The 19,518-nt window shown below is 42.2% G+C and overlaps 1 long non-coding RNA gene across 1 annotated transcript; it reads left to right on the top strand.

Annotated features, from left to right (window-relative positions):
* The first annotated feature begins 328 nt into the window (after positions 1 to 328).
* Positions 329 to 18,970, top strand: LOC141053138 (uncharacterized). The gene is made up of 2 exons (XR_012220975.1): positions 329 to 3,377; positions 3,502 to 18,970. It is a non-coding gene; the product is annotated as an uncharacterized lncRNA (long non-coding RNA).
* The last annotated feature ends 548 nt before the right edge of the window (positions 18,971 to 19,518 follow it).

Here is a 19,518-nt window from a genome sequence, read left to right as displayed (position 1 = left end):
ATGTTTTCCCACATGCTTGTGGCAGACTCTGTACGATTTGAAAAAACAACTGGCTTAGATAGTTTTGTCTGTAAGGCTAGTTTCGCACTAGCGTTTATGAGCGCAGCGACGGCGTGCGCACGGCCGCTGCTAAGCCCCGCACCCCGCCGGTAGCTCCGCCCACCGGCGCATGACGCTGCATGCGCCCTGCGTCCCCTATCTTTATCACTGGGGAGCAGGCCATGCGCAGTATGCGTTTGGCGGCGCATGCACCTTTTTGACGGTGCGCCGACGCAACCAAACTGCAGCAGGTTGCGTTTTGACGGTGCGCCGACCTGCGCCAAAGGACACATGCGCCGCCAAACGCATACTGCGCACGGCCTGCGCCCCCTGTGATAAAGATAGGGGGCGCAGGGCGCATGCAGCGTCATGCGCCGGTGGGCGGGGCTTAGCGGCGGCCGTGCGCAGGCCGTCGCTGCGCTCATAAACGCTAGTGTGAAACTAGCCTTAGAAAAGGCTTTTGTCTTGCCACCCTACCCCTTCAGGCCAGACATATGAAGACTGTGGGAGATTGTTGTCACATGGAGTAGAATCATATAGAGTTGAAAGAGACTTTCAGGGTCATCGTGTCCATCCCCCTGCTCAATGCAAGATTCACTGAACCATCTCAGACAGATGTCTCTCCCGCCTCTGTTCAAAGCCTTCCATTGATGAAGAACTCACCAGCCTGTTCCACTCATTGATCATCCTCACTGTCAAAAAGTTTTTTTTTCTAGTATCTGTATCCTCTCCCTTTTCAGTTTCATTGTAAGTACTTGCATTACACTCCTGCGACTCTCGGCAGAACTCGGACCGATTTTTCATATGTTTAGGGTATGTGCACGTTGCAGATTTTTCTGTGCGGATTCTGCAGAATCCGCAGGTAAAATGACCTGTTGATTTAGTGGAGATTTAGGCCATGTGCACACGCTGCGGTTTTTGCTGCGGTTTTGGCCCTGCAGAACTGCAGCAGTTCCGCAGACATGGTACTTTACCATGTTAGCCTATGGGTTTTCAAAACCGCAGTGCTCACGCGGTTTTTTTTCTGCAGCATGTCAATTGTTTCTGCGGATTCTGCTGCGGTTTCATACCTTTAACATAGTAGAGGTGTAAAACCGCAGGTCACTTTACCTGCGGTTCCGCGGGAAAAAACCCGCAGGTGAATCTGCAGTGTGTGCACATAGCCTTACTGCGGATTTTCTGCAGATTTTGTGCGGCTGAGGTGTAAAAACGCTGCGGATTCCGCACAAAGAATTGACATGCTGCAGAAAATTTTCCACAGCATGTGCACAGCGGATTTGGTTTTCCATAGGTCTACATGGTACTGTACACCACATGAAAAACTGCTGCCGATCCGCAGCCAAATCCGCAACGTGTGCACATACCCTCAGTGTGACTCCGGCTTAAGGATGATCTACACTGTCATCCCTTCAGATATTTGTAGACCGCTATTAAAGGGGTTGTCCCACGAGCAAAAGTTAATTTTAATCAATAAGTCTTGGAATACTACTAACTTCCACAATTAGATATGTTTTAAAAATAAAGCCCCTGTGCTGAGATGATCTTATAAATGTGCCCCTACTGTGTAATGACTGTGTTTTTTATGTGCAGGTTTTTTGTGTTTTTTACATGCAGTTTTGATGCGTTTTTTTTTTTTTTTTTTTTTTTCTCCATTGCATGCTTTTTTTTTTTTTGGCCAATTGAAATAAAGCTAATTGAATATTGACTACTGTGAAGGAAAAAGTGATTTCCTGTTTTCAGATACATTGGGGTATGTGCACACGGTCAGTAAATGCTGCGGGTTGAACGCTGTGTACATCCGCAACGTCCAACCTGCAACGTCCAGATGTTACAGCAATAGTGGATGGGATTTCAAGAAATATCATGCCCATTATGCGTGCACCGATGCCTGCGGCTCACCCATAGGGACAGAAATGCGGCACGTCTTTCAAGACCGCATCATGTCAATTTATGTAGCTGAGATGGTCAGTCTCCGTTGCGTAAATTACCCATACACTTTCATTAGATGCGGTAAAAGCGCATTATCTTCCTAGTCTCATGTGTATTAAATGCGGGAACGCAGCTTACTACCCATGTGTACTAATTTTAAATAATGGTGTAGTTTGTGACACTGGTAGAACTACATGACACATGAAGTGGAGGAAAGCTCAGAGAGTGGTCTCCTTTTCAATAATTTTTTAAAAAAAATGGTGTGGGGTCCCCCTATATTTGTTAACCAGCCAGAGTAAAGCAGACTACTGGGACTGGTATTTCAGGTTGGTAAGGATCCAATATCCATGAACCTTACCAGCCTGATAACTAAGCAGACTGCTGCGGCCTGGTATTATCTTGGATGGTTAGCAAAAATGGTGGAATCCCTTCCAAAAAAAATAGCGTGGGGCCCCTTATTTTTTGTTAACCAGCCAAGGAAAAAGCAGACAGCTGCTGCCTGGTATGCTCAGGCTGGTGAAGCCCATGGATTTTGACCCTTACCAGCCTAAAAATAGCAGTCGGCAGCCGCCCCACAATTGCACACCCAAAGATGCGCCAATTCTGGCACTCTACCTGGCTCTTTCCACTTGCCCTGTAGTGGTGGCAAGTGGGGCTCATTTATGGGGTTAATGTCACCTTTGTCTTGTCTGGTGACATCAAGCTCTCGGCTTAGTAATGGAGAGGCGTCTATAACCTACCCATTACTAATCATGGTGAATAAAGACACAGCCAGAATAAAGACTCTTAACTGAAATAATGACACAGACTTCTTTAATAGAACTTAATTAAACCATACATACTGCATCACCTATTCCACCAGCGCCCTTGTCTCCTTGAAGAGAATTAAAGTAAAAAAGCAACAATATCCTTACCTGTCTGCCGAGAAGATATACATACTGTCCCACGAAGAGTCCAGCTCTGCTACATTTTTGGCTGAACGGTGGCATTATGCCACCATTCAGCCTGACATGTGGACACAGCGGAGCTTGAAGATGATCACCGGAGACAACTCAGTCCCCGGCGGTCACGTGCACTGCAGTTCTCGCGGTCAGCTGATCGTGAGAACTTGGCTAGTGACAGGAGATAACCCTGTCCCCAGCAGTCACGTGCACGGCAGTTCTCGCGATCAGCTCTGCTCATTGTGAGAACTGCAGTGTACTTGATCTTCCGGCTGAAACATTTAAATTGGTACATGTGTAGCAAGCTGCTTTCCTGCACTTAATACGCATGTGACTAGGAAGATAATGTGGTTTAACCGCATCTGATGATAGGGAATGGGTGTTTTACACAACGGAGACTGAGCGTCTCTGCTACATAAATAGACAAACTGTAGTCTGGAAAGACGCGACGCATGTGCGTCTCCGCAGGTAAGCTGCAGGTGTCCGTGCATGCATAGTGGGCATGAGATTTCTTGAAATCCTATCCATCATGCTGTGACATTTGGATGCTGCGGGTTGGATGATACGGATGTGTGCAGGGTCCAACCCGCAGCGTTTACTTACTGTGGGACCATACCCTTACACAGCCTGTAACATCAGCAGCCAAAGCTAAAAATGGCCTCCCATCATCAATGCACTAATGGAGAACCGATTAGTTACCACTGCAGCCATGTTATTCCTCCTAGCTCTGGTCTGAGCGTCATAGGAAAACCATAATTTCATTATATTCTGCAGTATTATTGTATAAGCAATCAAATGACAATTGGCATTGTCATGTCTGTATAAGTTAGTTTTATGTTTTGATACAACAATTTTAACAATATTTAAACTGGAAAGAAAAATTGTAACTGCAGAATTTTCATTCATCTGCTGCACTTCCATTAAAAAAGAAAAAAAAACAAAAAACCTATGGAAATGTTGGATGTACCCCCACAATGGAATCAATAAAAAGTGCAGCTCAGCACACAAGAAAACAAGCCCTCACCAAACTCTATGGAAGGAAAAATAAAAAAAATTACGCGTATCAGAAAAAGGCAACCGAAACAACTTTTTATTTTATTTTCTTCACTAAAGTTTATAATAAAAAAAAGTATAAGTTTGGGATAACCGTAATGTTACTGACCTGGATATTTATATTGCCAGGTCATTTTTATCACATAAGGAACAATGTTTAATATAAAAAAAAAAAGAAAAAACTGGCAAATTCAGTATTTCACCCCACACAGAATTTTATTTCTATTTTTTTGTACATTATATGAATTGTATCATTTATTAAGAAAAACAAGCCATCATTTGGCTGTTGACGGAAAAATGAGAAAGTTATTTCTATCTGAAAGAGTAGAAATCAAAGGTGAAAAAAAGAAACAAAAAAGCCCAAATCCTTTAAAAGTTAATCATACAGTGCACATGAATTTTCATGAAATTACATCCTATTTTGCTTGATCTGTTAAAGGCAACCTGTCAGGTCCCCCGTGCCCTCCGACCCAGCAGCATTCCCCTATGTATGATTAAGCTCTCTCCCTAATCAGCCCTGTACAACGTAAAGGCCCCATTACACAACGATGTCCCAGCGATCCCACCAACGATCCGACATGGATGGGATCGTTGGGACATCGTTAGGCTGATCGCTGGTGAGCTGTCACATAGACACGCTGGTTTCCAAGGTAAACATTGGGTATCTAAGAGCCGCGCGGCTCCTGGATACCCGCTGTTTACCTTGGAAACCAGCGTGTACGCCAGGCCTGATAGCTGTATCTATGTGACAGCTCACCAGCGATCAGGACCAGCGAGCAAGCTGGTTTCTAATGTAAACATCGGGTATCCAGGAGCTGCGGCTCTTGGATACCCGCTGTTTACCTTGGAAACCGGCGTACACGCTGGTTTCCAAGGTAAACATCGGGTATCTAAGAGCCGCGCGGCTCCTGGATACCCGATGTTTACATTAGAAACCAGCATCGCTGGTCTCGCTGCCACACGCAGCGATGCGTGCTGGCCAGCTGGAGACCAGCGATCAAAAAATGGCCCAGGCCGATCGAGCACAATCAGCGATCCCCGGCAGGGGGGGCCGGTCGCTGATCCCCGTCACGCACAGCGATCTCGCTGTGTATGACGGGGCCTTAATTCTGCTAAATAAATGCTTTAAAAAAGCATTTATAATGTCCCCCTTTGCTATGCTAATGAGGGCTGTGACTAATCCATGGGGCAGACTAGTCATCCCCTTTCCATGCTGTCAAGCCCCAGTGGGCTTGATAACATAATTAGCACAAGTGGCCTCATCGCCAGCTCATACAAATCTAGCCGCTTGCACGTCGCTTATTTTGGCAGCGTCAATGCATCTCTGAAGCCGGGTGTACGCTTCCCGACTTCAGTGGTGCACTGCACATGACCGGAAGCCACCTTCTGAACTTTGCTCCTCTGAATGCTGGCGATAAAGCCAGCTCGTGCAATTTATGTCATCACGCCCAGAGGGGCATTATATAATGAAAGAGGGGAGATTAGTCTCGGGCAACTAACTCCCCATCGACTAGTCGATGCCCTCATTAGCATAGGAAATGGTGATATCTTAAAAACATTAACCCTTAGTGACGGAGCCTATTTTGACCTTAATGACCAGGCCATTTTATTTTTTTAAATCTGACCAGTGTCACTTTGTGATAAAGTTTGATAATAAAGTTTTTTTTTTTTGTGACACATTGTGCTTTTGATAGTAGTACAGTTTGTTTGATACGACTTGCGTTTATTTGTGAAAATATCTGAAATCTGGGTCAAATTTTCCAATTTTCAAGTTTTTAATTCTCATGTCCTTTTAAACCAGAGACTCGTGTCACACAAAGTAGTTCATGAATAAAATTTACCATATGCCTATTTTTTTACATCTGCATTTTTGAAATTTTTTGTTGTTGTTAGGAAGTTAGATGGGTTAAAAGATGATCCGTAAATTCTCATTTTTCCAACAAAATTTACCATACTATTAGGAAGCATAAGGGACCACATCACATTTGAAGTGACTTTGGTGGGGGCTATATGACAGAAAATATCCAAAAGTGACACCATTCTAAAAACTCCACTCCTCGAGGTACTCAAAACCACATTCAAGAAGTTTATTAACCCTTCAGATGCTTAACAGGAACTAAAGCAACGTGGAAGGAAAAAATGAACATTTTTTCTTTTTTTTTTTTTTTCACTAAAATTTTACTTTAGCCCCAAATTTTTTATTTTCACAAGGGTAACGGCAGAAAATAGGCCCCAAAACTTGTTGTAGAATTTCTCGTCAGTACGCCAATACCCGATATGTGAGGGGAAAATTATTATTTGAGCACACAGCAGGGCTCAGAAGGGAAAGGGCACCATTAGATTTTTTGAACGCAAACATAGCTGTAATCAAGAGTCAATCCCATGTCGTGTTTTCAGAGCCCCTGATGTGCCTAAACAGTGGAAACCTCCCACAAGTGACCTCAGTTTGGAAACTAGACCCCTCAAGGAATGTTTCTAGATGTGTTGTGAGCACCCTGAACCCCCAGGTGCTTCACTGAAGTTTATAACATAGAGCCATGAAAATTAGAAAATCACATTTTCCCCTCAAAAATGTATTTTTAGCCCCCAATTTTTTTATGGAAGCTACACCCCTCAAGTATTTTATTCAGGGGTATAGTGTGCATTTTGAACCAACAGGTACTATACAGAATTTGATAAAGTTAGGATGCCATATGGACAGTTTTTTTTTTCTTTTTTTCTTTCCGCAAAAATTTAATTTTAGCCCCATATTTGTAATTTTCAAAATGTATGATAGGTGAAAATGGTCCCCCATCATATAAGCAATTTCTCCCAAACGCGATGATACCCCATATGTGGTCAAAAACTTGCGTTTGGGCACATGGCAGTGCTAGGAAAGGAAAGAGGGCTATTTGGAATAAATTGTGAATGCCATGTTGCATTTGGAGAGCCCCTTACATGCAAAAACAGCATAAACCTCCCTGAAGTGACCCCATTTTGGAAACTAGACTAATCAAGGAATTCATTTAGGGGTGTATTGAGCATTTCTAACCTACAGGATATTCACAAAACATTTAATATGAGAACAAAAAATTATTTTTTTTCCACTAACCTACTGTTTTAGCACCAAATTTATATTTTACAGGAGAGGTAATGGGAGAAATTGGACCCCACAATTTTTTGTGCAATTTCTACTAAATGTGGCAGTACCCCATATGTGGTTGTACACTACTGTTTGAGCACACGGCAGGGATCGGACGGAAGGAGCGCTATTTGGCTTTTAGAACACAGATTTCACTTGAATAGATTGTGGGCTCCATAAGCTGGCTCCTGAGGTGCTAGAACAGCAGGAACCCCCCCCGGGTACCCCCATATTGGAAACTTGACTGCCTAAGGAATTTATCTTTGAGTGTAGTGAGTATTTTGAACCCATAGGTGCCTCACAGAATTTTATAAAATTAAGATGTGGAAATATGAAAGTTTAGTGGTAAAAATGTAATTCTTGTATTTGCTACAAGTTTGTCAGGTATACAAGGGTTAATAGGTAAAACTAGACCCCACAATTTTTTTTCTTAGTTTCTCACGACCACGGTGATGACCCTTATATTTCATCAGAACTTAATGTTATGCCACACGGCAGGGCTGAGAAAGAAAAAGTGCTATTAGGCTTTTGGGGCATAAATTTTGCTACAATAGTTTGGGAGCGAGATTTGTGGAGCCCCGAAGGTACCAGAACAGCAGAAAAAAAAAGTGATGGCATAGTAGAAATTGCACCTCTCAATGATATAATCTGTGGCTGCAGTAACTGTTTGTTACATCCACGCCAGGTTTGTTTTTCTTTTTGTAAATATGCCAGCTTAGTACCCATACATTGTGCCTCCATATATTGTAGTGTCCACATTCGGTAAATTAAGTGCTCTCTCCCCACTTCAATAATGCAAAACATGTGGCCACTTACTGTGGCTTAGGCACAGTGGGTCTGAAAATGTGGGGGGCATGGGGCATATGTATTTATGATCGCCGAATTCACTGGATTTTATTTGAAGGGGCGGGAGCTATGGCACTTTTCTATAACATGGGCACCCCCAATAGTTCCAGTGACATGACGGACCGAAGTGGGGGACGGCTTTCTGCAGGATAAATTTAGGGTTTTTATTGGTAACATTTTAGGGTACATAATATTTTTCAATCACTTCCAGAATAAAGCTGGATCACATTATGTTCTATGCTGAGCACTTACATTAGGATTTCCGTGAAAATCCCATAAAAATGCAATTCAGATGAAACCTCATCCACCCAACAGAACCACCCATCATAAGGAGGCAGATGGAGACACTTTATACTCCGTTTGGCTTCTGCCCTGGTGGTATCTATCTTTTTAAGGCATGTACAGATCTGTGGTGACTCACACTTCCATGCTAAAATGTTGGGACACCACTGGAACACAGACAAGTCCAAAGTGACTCCATCTGCCTCATAAGTGAGTGGTTCCGTATGGAGTTTTATATGAATCGCCGTTTTTTGGTGGAATTTACACGGAAACCCCGATGTTAAGCGCTCAGTGGTGAGCGCAGGATATATGTGAGCTGAGCCTTGTTATTTTTGGGAGGCAGAATGAACAAATAGACAGCAGTACAAGAATAGTTATTTTTTATTTTTGCGCCGTTCACAGTGCAGTATAAGTGATGAGGTGGATTCATTCTTTGGGTTGGTACGATTACAAATATATCAGATTTATATAGGTGCTTTTTGTTGTTTTGCTGCTATCACACAGTAAAGATGCTTTTTTTTTTTTTTTTTTTCCATCGCAAGTATAGTAGTTTTCTTCGACACCCTATTCTGAGAGCTGTAACTTTTTTTTTTTTTTGCTAACTGAGCTGTATGTGGGCTTACTTATTGCCAGGACCAGTTGCAGATTTTTTTGGTACCATTTTGGGGTGCTTAGTTTTTCAGAACTTTTTATTCAGCTTTTTCAGACCTAGAATGAACAAAAACATCAATGCAGTTATTATTTTTTGTACTGTCGGCTATGTGGTAAAAATGATAAGTCATAAGCCTGATTTGTTCATCGGGTCGGTACAATTACATCAATACCAGATTTATAAAAAAAAAAGTTATGCTTTTCTATTTTTACACACTAAAAACTTTTACAAAAATGAATTTGTGTTTGCATCATCATATTCTGACTGCTGTAACTTTTTTTTGCCTAATGAGCCATGTTATGGCTTGTTTTCTGCAGGACTGTTTGGCATTTTCAATTATGCCTTTTTTTAAGTGAATTTTTGATCCTTTTTATTTACTTTTTGGTGACTCAGTATGATGAAAAAGATACATTTTTGGCACGTTTAATTTTTTTTTCATGGTGTTCGCGATATGGAATAAATAACATGCCAAATCATATGTGGGATTTTAGTGGTGAAAAGGCTTTTTGTGATTTTGTGTACTCCTTTTTTTTTTTTTTTTTTCCACTTTTTTTTTTTTAACACTTTTTCACTGTGGGACATTTATACTTTTTGCTTTGATCACTGGTCTCATACACTGCAGTACTCCTGTACTACGAGTCACTGACCCGGCCTGTGAGACCCATCTTATAGCTAGATCTCACAGGCCAACATAACGTAATCTGGGGTCATCATAAGACCTCAGGGTGCCATGTTAACTATCGGGACTTGCGATTCTCATTGTGGGGGTAAAATGGTTACTAAGGGGATTTTTTGACCCCCCCCCCCCCGCAACAGTTTTTAAATACCGCTATCAGTCGGCCGAAAAACTGGCCGAGCCCGATACTGCAGGGAGTGTACAGCTGACACCTGTGGGAATTGCCGCCACTGGGCAGCGCTATTCCTTTTCGGCATTTCAAAACGGCTATGAGGGAATAACGCCCCTTATCCACCGCCGTTTTATTGCGTGTCAGTCGTTAGACATGTCCAAAATTACATGTCAGATCAAAATTGATAATGTATGTCTGTGGGTCTTTGAAGAAATTGGACATCACTCAGATGCCATCCATGTGCTGACCGTTTTTAACTGCCAGATGAGAAAAAAAAAGTTTCTCCACCTTCTCCCATCAAAAAAAACCTGATATCACTGATGAAACTGTCCGTTTTTCCTGTACGTCTAAAAAGCTGACATCTTAATGAGGCCCACCATTGTAATCAATAAGGGAAGCTTTGTAGGTTTTGGGTCCCCCCCCCCCCCCATCAGTAAAAATCACTGATGGCAAATACTGGCCAAACTGATGAAATTCACAGCCAAAATTCAAATAAATAGCTGTGTTTTGACATATGAGAAAATTCACAGACGTCTTTGAGGAATGAAACGTAACATGTTTTCTGCTGGGAAAAAAAAAATCAGAGATTAGGCTATGTAGGAGGATATACCAGCTCACAGTCCAACTCAGTTTTTGGGTTTTGAGTGATTACACAGCCGCTAATCTGAGCAGAGAGCAGTTGCTGGTGTGTTACAGATTATCTCCCACTCATATAGACAATGCTGCCAAGCTGCAATTATTGATCACGACCTCTACCAACATTAAAGACGTTTTACCTGTATGGTAACGGTTTGAAAATAATTATAATCTCAAGTAGAATTAAAAAAAAACCTCAAGTAGTTTAAAAAGAACCTGTCACTAGGTTTGCCTCATGAGATATGGCTACCACCTTTCAGCCCTGATATACAGCTTTCTAGAATACTGTATATAAGCCCCCAATCCAGCCCGCAAAGCAAGAAAAAGACGTATTATGACTCGTACTCACTGGGCCGATGGGCGTCACTGTCTCAGTCTGGCTGGTGCCTCCTTCTTTTGATGCCGACCTCTTGCTTCGTGTGGATGACGCATCCTACGTCATCCACGTCATGTCCTCGACATCGCTCTCCTGCACAGGTGTACTTCTCTGCCCTGTCGAGGGTAGAGCAAAATACTGTACATTAGAAAAGGTCAAAGAGCCCCAGTGCATGCGCACTGCATTACTGGACTATGCCCTGGTCAGGGAAGAGAAGTACCCCTACGCAAGAGCGCGATGCCAGGGACACTGTGTGGATGACATATGATGCGTCATCCACAAGAAGCAGAAGAGAGGATGGCAGCACAAGAAGAGAGGAGGCACTGGACCAAGACCATCAGACCGGACTGCCCCATAGGTGAGTATTGTAAAAGCTCTTGTCTTGCAGGCCAGATTGGGGGCAGATATACAGTATATTAGAATGCTGTATATCAGGGCTGAAAGGTGGTGGTCTTACCTCATATGGGACAAACCTGGTGACAGGTTCCCTTTAAATGAGATTGGGTGCTTAGAGCTCTATAGCATACACTTGTTTGTTGAAACCTCATCAATCTGTGGTTCACACAAGAGACTTGTTTCATACAAACCTTTATTTAAAGGGACTCTGTCAGCACGGAATGACTGTTCAAACCAAGTACAGGCGCTCGGTGCATCATGGTGTGGCCTAACCTTTCAGTGCACCTTCACACCTGTTAGAGGAAAAACAATCTCCACCTCCTCTTCTTTGACAGCCCTGGCTTTATAGAGCCGGAGATGGACGGAAAACGAGCCGGTGGGAAGTTGCACCTAAATGTTTAGCCCCGCCATGGTGCACTGAGCACCTGTACTTGGTTTGAACAGTTATTCTGACAGACTCTTTAAAGCAGCTCCCATTTGATTCCTCTTCGACTGTGAAGAAAAAAAAATCCAGTCAGATTTGTTTTCACCGACAGTGGAAACCTTACAATAAGGCCTAGTGCAGCTTTCTATTTTTTACTTGTGTTCTCTGCGTGTTTTCCACACATGCCCATTATAGTCTGTGTAGGTTTATGCCGATTATTGTATTTCTTTTTGTGAACTTGCCAAAAAAAAAAACTAAGGCATTTCTGATTTATAATCTGATTAAACGGGTTGTCTGATTTTAAACTACAAGTTTGCAGTCACTTTATTCTCTGGCAGCGAGCGGTCATGTGACTGCAAGTATGCGACTTACATACTTCTGAACACATTCCGACTAGACTGTATCCAGCCTTGCTCTGTGCACTTGCATTGAACGAGACCGAATGCAGTCTAGTCAGCATGTGATCGCATGTATGCAAATCACATACTTGCAGTCATTCCCCCCTCCTCTTCTGGCGTCAGTACTAGAGAATTCTCAAAGTGAACGGTATGCGACTTGTGGGGAATCACAAGTCTGCAAACTTGTAGTAAGATCGGACAACCCCTTTAGTAATCCAACTCGCCCATTATCTAATGGGTGGCGGAAGCTTGGAAAAAACATACCACGCTGATGGTAAAAATGGTCGTACAGACCCAAAAACACGAAAAATTGATAACTTTCTCATATGCAAAAAAAATTGAGAGGTCTGAATGAGACTGAAAGAGGACCGGTCACTTACTTAAAAAAACTGAGTTAAAGGAAATCTGTCAGTAGGATCAACCCTCCTAAGCCGTCTATATGGGGATGTAGGTCATAGGAAGCCGAATAAAATATCATTTCATGTCTTGTTATAGAGAAATTAATTTTTTCTTAATATGTAAATGAGCCTTTCTGATATATGGGCCGGCCATAGATCTCTCGGAGAATCTGTCTCCAGAGATTATTGTAAATGAAAGTGTGTTACCAGTGTGAAACATGTAGATCAGCAGAGCAAACTGTGAGTCGATACATGTCTCACACTGGTAAATTGTTTAAAATAGATCTCCCTGACAATCCAGAGATTATGTCCGCCCCATAGATCTTCACAGCTCATTTACATGTTGAAAAAGAGTGAATATCATTGCAGACATTTTTACATTTTGTTTATCCTTGAATGCAGCATGTGAAATCTCTGCTTGCAGTCTAACCGGGCGTTTCTGCATTTTTGTTTTCTGAGGGCATGTGCTTTCTACCCTCTCTCCCAAATACAGTCAATCATAGTTCAGTAGCTGATCTCAGCCGCTGGTAACCTGTGATTGGCAGTGTCTCGGAGGGTTAGAGTTAGAGCCTTCACTAGAGATGACTGAAGAAACACCCAGTTGGCCTCCAAGCAGAGATGTCACATATTTCGCTTGAGAAGAGTCACATGTGAAAATCTTTGCAATGGTGTGATTCTGCACAAAATGGATAGGAGAGACAGAATAAGCGGAGCTCAAGGATTTTGCACAAAGTAGCTCAATTTTTTGAGCAAGTCACAGTTAAACTTTAAAGCAAAGTCTTGCAACTCAAAACATTATGTAGCAAGTTTAACTGTTGGACAGAAACCTGTAATTGAGCTAAAGTTGATGTACAGTGTGTAGACTGTTGTACCATAAATATTCTGTTTTTATAACTGTTTTTCCATATTTCATTTTTTACAGGCTCAAAAAGTGATATGTAAACAGCCGTGATGTGGATCTGTAAGTATTGAACATTGAAAAACCAAGCCACGAAGAAAAGGTGTTTCAGGCCTTAAAGGGGTTGTTCCACAAACAAAGTACATTTTAATTAATAGATCTCAGAATAATAAGTTCCACAATTGGATGTGTTCAAATTTTTTTCCTGTGCTGAGAGAACCTTATAAATGTGCCCCTACTCTATACTGTTATTTGCTGTGTCCAATCATGCAGAGTTGCTCCAGTCCAGGGAGGGAAGCATAAGTCACTTATGATAAGTGAATATACTGCCGAAACAGTAGGAGCTCACAGATAATGCTGTATGATGTAACAAATTTCCCTGCTTGCCTGTTTTATCACAGGAATTAGTGTGTTTGTCTCTGGAACTCCTGTGTCATTAACTTGATTTAGGATGAGCTCAGACTGCTGGAGATGTGGAAGAAGCACATGCTCCTGTGATACCTCGGAAATGTGTTACCTTTATAAAGTAGCAGCTGTGAGCCCCTGCTGTTTTGTCTGTATACTAACTGATAAGCGTCTTATGCTTCCCCACCCTTGGCAGGAGTTGGGGTATGTGCCAACCAAAGACTGGAGCAGCTTTGCATGGTTGGAAACTGCAAATAACCATGCAAAGCAGGGTCGCACTCATAAGATTATTTCAACACAGGAACATTTTTTTTTTTTTTTTTTTTTTTTACATATCCAATTGTGGAAATTATTTTTTTGAAAGATCTATTGGTTAAATGTAGTTTGTTCATGGAAAAACCTCTTTTAAAGTTTGTGTTTTTCAAGGCGGAATTTGGAAATAAAGATATGAGATAGTCACACTATTATATGCATAACCTATTATTTTTCGGGGTTTTTTTGTTAACCCCTTCCCGACCTGTGACACAGCGTATGCGTCATGAAAGTCGGTGCCAATCCGACCTATGACGCATACCCTGTGTCATGAATTCAAAGCCCCCCTGCGGGTCGGGTGACCGGGGTCAATGAAAGGTCACCTGACCCGCAGATACAAGGGGCTTTGTAATTCACCACATTCACTGCATGCGCAGTGCGCCCGCCCGAATCTGCCAGCTGCAGATTCCATTATTTCATTTTGATCACTCTCACAGTGATCCAAATCAAATAAAAAGTAAATGAACCCCCCGATTATCACCCCCATAGGTAGGCAGAACTAATAAAATAAAGAAAATATTTTTATTTTTATTTTTCCATCAGGGTTAGGGTTAGGGTTGGAAAGAGGGTTAGGGTTGGAAAGAGGGTTAGGGTTGGAATTAGGGTTAGACTTGTGGTTAGTGTTATGGTTAGTGTTGGGGTTAGGGGTGTGTTGGGCTTAGGTTTATGGTTAGGGTTGGGATTAGGGTTAGGGATGTGTTAGGGTTGTGGTTAGGGGTGTGTTGGGGTTAGGGTTGGAGTTAGAATTGAGGGGTTTCCACTGTTTAGGCACATCAGGGGGTCTCCAAACACGACATGGTGCAACCTTTGATTCCAGCCAATTTTGCGTTCAAAAAGTCAAACGGTGCTCACTCCCTTCCAAGCCCCGACGTGTGCCCAAACAGTGGTTTACCCCCACATATGGGGTATCAGCGTACTCAGGAAAAATTGCACAACAACTTTTGGGGTCTAATTTCTCCTGTTACACTTGGGAAAATAAAAAATTGGGGGCTAAAAAATTATTTTTGTGGAAAAAAAATGTTTTTTTCATTTTCATGTCTCTGCATTATAAACTTCTGTGAAGCACTTGGGGGTTGAAAGTGCTCACCATACATCTAAAGTTCCTTGGAAGGTCTAGTTTCCAAAATGGGGTCACTTGTGGGGGGTTTCCACTGTTTAGGCACATCAGGGGCTGTGCAAACGTAATGACGACTGCAGACTATTCCATCAAAGTCTGCATTTCAAAACGTCACTACTTCCATTCCGAGCCCTGACGTGTGCCCAAACAATGGTTCCCCCACACATATGGGGTATCGGCGTACTCAGGACAAACTGGACAACAACTTTTGGGGTCCAGTTTATCCCGTTACCCTTGAGAAAAAAAAATTGCGGGCTAAAAATCATTTTTTTTAGGGAAAAAAATGATTTTTTTATTTTCACGGCTCTGCGTTATAAACTTCTGTGAAGCACTTGGGGGTTCAAGGTGCTCACCACACATCTAGATAAGTTCCCTGGGGGGTCTAGTTTCCAAAATGGGGTCACTTGTGGGAGGTTTCTACTGTTTAGGCACACAGGGGCTCAGCAAATGTAACATGACGCCCGCAGACCATTCCATCAAAGTCAGCATTTCAAAATGTCACTACTTCCCTGCTGAGACCCAACGTGTGCCCAAACAGTGGTTTCCCCCCACATATGGGGTACCAGCGTACTCGGGACAAACTGGACAACAACTTTTGGGGTCCAATTTCTCCTGTTACCCTTGTGAAAATAAAAAATTGCAGACTAAAAATTTTTTTTTTTTTTAGGAAAAAAAAAAGTTTTTTTATTTTCACTGCTCTGCATTATAAACTTCTGTGAATCACCTGGGGGTTCAAAGTGCTCACTATGCATCTAGATAAGTTTCTTAGGGGTCTAGTTTCCAAAATGGGGTCATTTGTGGGGGAGCTCCAAAGTTTAGGCACACAGGGGATCTCCAAACACGACATGGTGTCCGCTAACGATTGGAGCTAATTTTCATTTCAAAACGTCAAATGGCGCTCATTCCCTTCTGCGCCCTGCTGTGCACCCAAACGGTTTATGACCACATATGAGGTATTGGTGTGCTCAGGAGAAATTGCCCAACAAATTTTAGGATCCATTTTATCCTGTTGCCCATGTGAAAATGAAAAAACTGAGGCTAAAAGATAATTTTTGTGAAAAAAAAAGTACTTTTTTTTTTTTTTTACGGATCAATTTGAGAAGCACCTGGGGGTTCAAAGTGATCACTATGCATCTACATAAGTTCCTTGGGGGGTCTAGTTTCCAAAATGGGGTCACTTGTGGGGGAGCTCCAGTGTTTAGGCACACAGCGACTCTCCAAACGCGACATGGCAAGCGCTAAATATTCCAGCATATTTTCCATTCAAAAAGTCAAATGGCGCTCCTTCCCTTCTGAGCCCTGCCGTACGCCCAAACAGTGGTTTATGACCACACATGAGTTATCGGTGTACTCTGGGGAAATTGCCCAACAAATTTTTGGATCCATTTTATCCTGTTGCCCATGTGAAAATGAAAAAATTGATGCTGAAAGGAAATTTGTGTTGGAAAAATTAAAATGTCCATTTTTTCCTTCCACATTGCCTTAGCTGCTGTGAAACACCTGAAGGGTGAATAATCTTCTTGAATGTGGTTTTGAGTAGCTTGAGGGGTGCAGTTTTTAGAATGGTGTCCCTTTTGGGTATTTTCTGCCATTTAGACCCCTCAAAGTGACTTCAAATGTGAGGTGGTCCCTAAAAAAAAAATGGTTTTGTAAATTTTGTTGTAAAAATGAGAAATCACTGGTCAACTTTTAACCCCTATAACTTCCTAACAAAAAAATATTTTGTTTCCAAAATTGTGCTGATGTAAAGTAGACATGTGGGAAATGTTATTTAGTAACTATTTTGTGTCACATAGCTCTCTAGTTTAACAGAATAAAAATTCAAAATGTGAAAATTGCGAAATTTTCAAAATTTTCGCCAAGTGAGGAAGTGGCTTGCGTAAATTTGACTTCCTGGAGAACAGATCGACAAAGAAAGCAAAACATTTATTAAGAGGCATCTGAATATATTTATTCCATTTAAAGGCAAAACTTTACCTCTAAAAACCATTTATAGGACTGTGTAGCCCTTTGGAAAAAAATGAGCAAGTTGATCCTTTTGACCCCAAAGAGCTGCTCCAGCAGTGAGAAATTTGGTTTTGAACTTTTTTATGCAATCCGTAGTCTGAAAGTGCATTGGACGTAATGATGCACTTCCAGCTCCTTGGCCTCACAGCCCTATCCCCTGCCTAGCACCACAGTCTTCAGGATACTTGACAGGTCGTTAACAAGCTGTTTGACCTTCTACCAGTGCCAATCAGACACGAGGGTGACAGGCGAAATATATAGGGATACACAATCATCTAAATTGTTTAAGGGATGTTGAAGCTTTCGCCAAGTTTCCCCTTTACTGCAGCTGGCTTGACCCTACAAACTGCATAAGAAACGCAGGAATAAGTAACGCATATACTTGAGTATAAGCCGAGGCACCTAATTTTGCCATGGAAAACTGGGTAAGCTTATTGACTCGAGTATAAGCTGGGTATGCATTGTCCCCCTCATCCCTATCCTGGTATGCGTGGCTCCCCCTGTCGCTGTCCTGGTATGCATGGCTACCCCGTCTGTCATGATATGCGTGGCTCCCCCGTAGCTGTCCTGGTATGCGTGGCTCCCCCTGTTGTTGTCCTGGTATGCATGCTTCCTATTACAAAAACAACAACATCCTACTTTCCCTCCAGCGTGCCCTCACAGCATCTCGTTGGTGCCAGCTTCCTTCAGCTCTACCTGTGCTAAGCGATCACATGGCACCGCTCATTAAAGTAATGAATATGCGTTCCAGGCCTATGGGAGTGGAAACGCGTGCATAGTCAATACCTTAATGAGCGGTGCCACAAGATCGCTTATCACAGGATGAGCTGCAGGAAGCTGGCACCAATGAGATGCTGCGAGGGCAGGCTGGAGGGTAAGGCCTCTTTCACACTTCAGTTTTTTTGCATCAGTTCAAATCCGCCAAAAAGGCAGACAAGCGGATCCGTTCTGAACTGATGTGAACGGATGGCACAGGATCCATTTTTAGACGGATCCTGAAAATGAGGAAATGTAAAGAAACCGGTGGGGTTTTTGGTCCGGCACCAGAAAGAATTTCGGGTTAAATTAGTGTCTGGAGGATCCGCCAGAAAAAAAAAAAACGTTGCAATCTCCGTTTTCAAATCTTTGAGGATAGTGACGGACAGCAACTTTTGGCGGAGCCACAAAAAAACGGATGCAACGGACGGCAGTCCGTCACAATCCGCAAGTAATGGAAGTCAATGGGGAAAAAAAACGGATCCTCAAAAGAAAATTGAGGATCCGTTTTTTTCAAAACCTGGCGGATTGTGACTGATTGTAAAAAACTGAAGTGTGAAAGAGGCCTAAGTAGGATGTCTTCTGGAAGCTGGCGGCTGTCACTGTGCATGCTGTAAGAGAAATGAATATTCATTTCTTTAGCAGCAGCCCAGATTTTAGCCACAGCCGCCGGCTCCTGCCTCTGTGACTCGCTGCTCACTTTCCCCCACCGGCTTCCTGGGACAATGACTCGTGTATAAGTCGAGGGTGGCGTTTTCGGCACAAAAAAAGTGCTGAAAAACTCGGCTTATACACGGGTATATACAGTTAATTCCACCCATTGTCTGAACAGTTAGTGTCAAGAGTTTTGCTCTTTGCAGTGTTACAATATACACAAGTTGAAGAATCCAGCTCCAGCAGGTAAAATGAGCAAATCTTTATTTAGATCGATAATAAAAGTTAGGCATTGTTGTGAAAAATCATTTGTGCATAGTTGGAGTGTGGAAGAGGCATATCTGATAACCGAGTGTTATAATACACATACCAGTAATCTCAACATGGCCCACGTTCACCGGTGACTTTCTTTTTCTTTCAGGACTTATTCTGCTTTTCATTAGATTACAATGTTGTAAATAAAGTAATTTTCTAAAGCCAAATATGTTGTTTCATTTTCTTACATTTAGCTACATCTAGCCCTCTGAACACCTGTGCTGGTGATGATGTATAGTCTACAGATACAGTATACATGTGCAGATACAATATAGTCTACAGATACAAAAAAAATTGTCAACAATTCAGAGATCAGCCCCTGCTGTACTGGACCTAACTTGGTCAGAAAGGAAACTATAGTGCTAATAACTATATTTATCAGCTGGTGCATACATAGAAAGTTTCACCAAACTGTATGACTAAATGAACAATCTTGTAGTGCAATAGGACAGATATGGCTTTAAAGGGACTGTCCAGTGTTAATCTACAAGTCTGCAATCACTCATGACAATACACCATGTGAACACTTAACCACCAGTGCCCACACAGGGGGATTTAAAGAGTATATAGATGAAGAGTATATAGAACATATGGAGAAAAAAATGCACCAAAAGTCACTAAAATATAGCACTTTATTGAAAACACATTTAAAAGGTATGTATGTAGTAATAATAATTGTATACAAGGGTAATTAGACAGTAACCACTACCAATAC

The sequence above is a fragment of the Dendrobates tinctorius genome, unplaced genomic scaffold (genome assembly GCF_039654945.1).
Source record: "Dendrobates tinctorius isolate UK_male_01 unplaced genomic scaffold, ASM3965494v1 ptg000165l, whole genome shotgun sequence".
NCBI classification, from domain to species: domain Eukaryota; kingdom Metazoa; phylum Chordata; class Amphibia; order Anura; family Dendrobatidae; genus Dendrobates; species Dendrobates tinctorius.
This window is presented reverse-complemented; position numbering and strand designations above follow the sequence as displayed.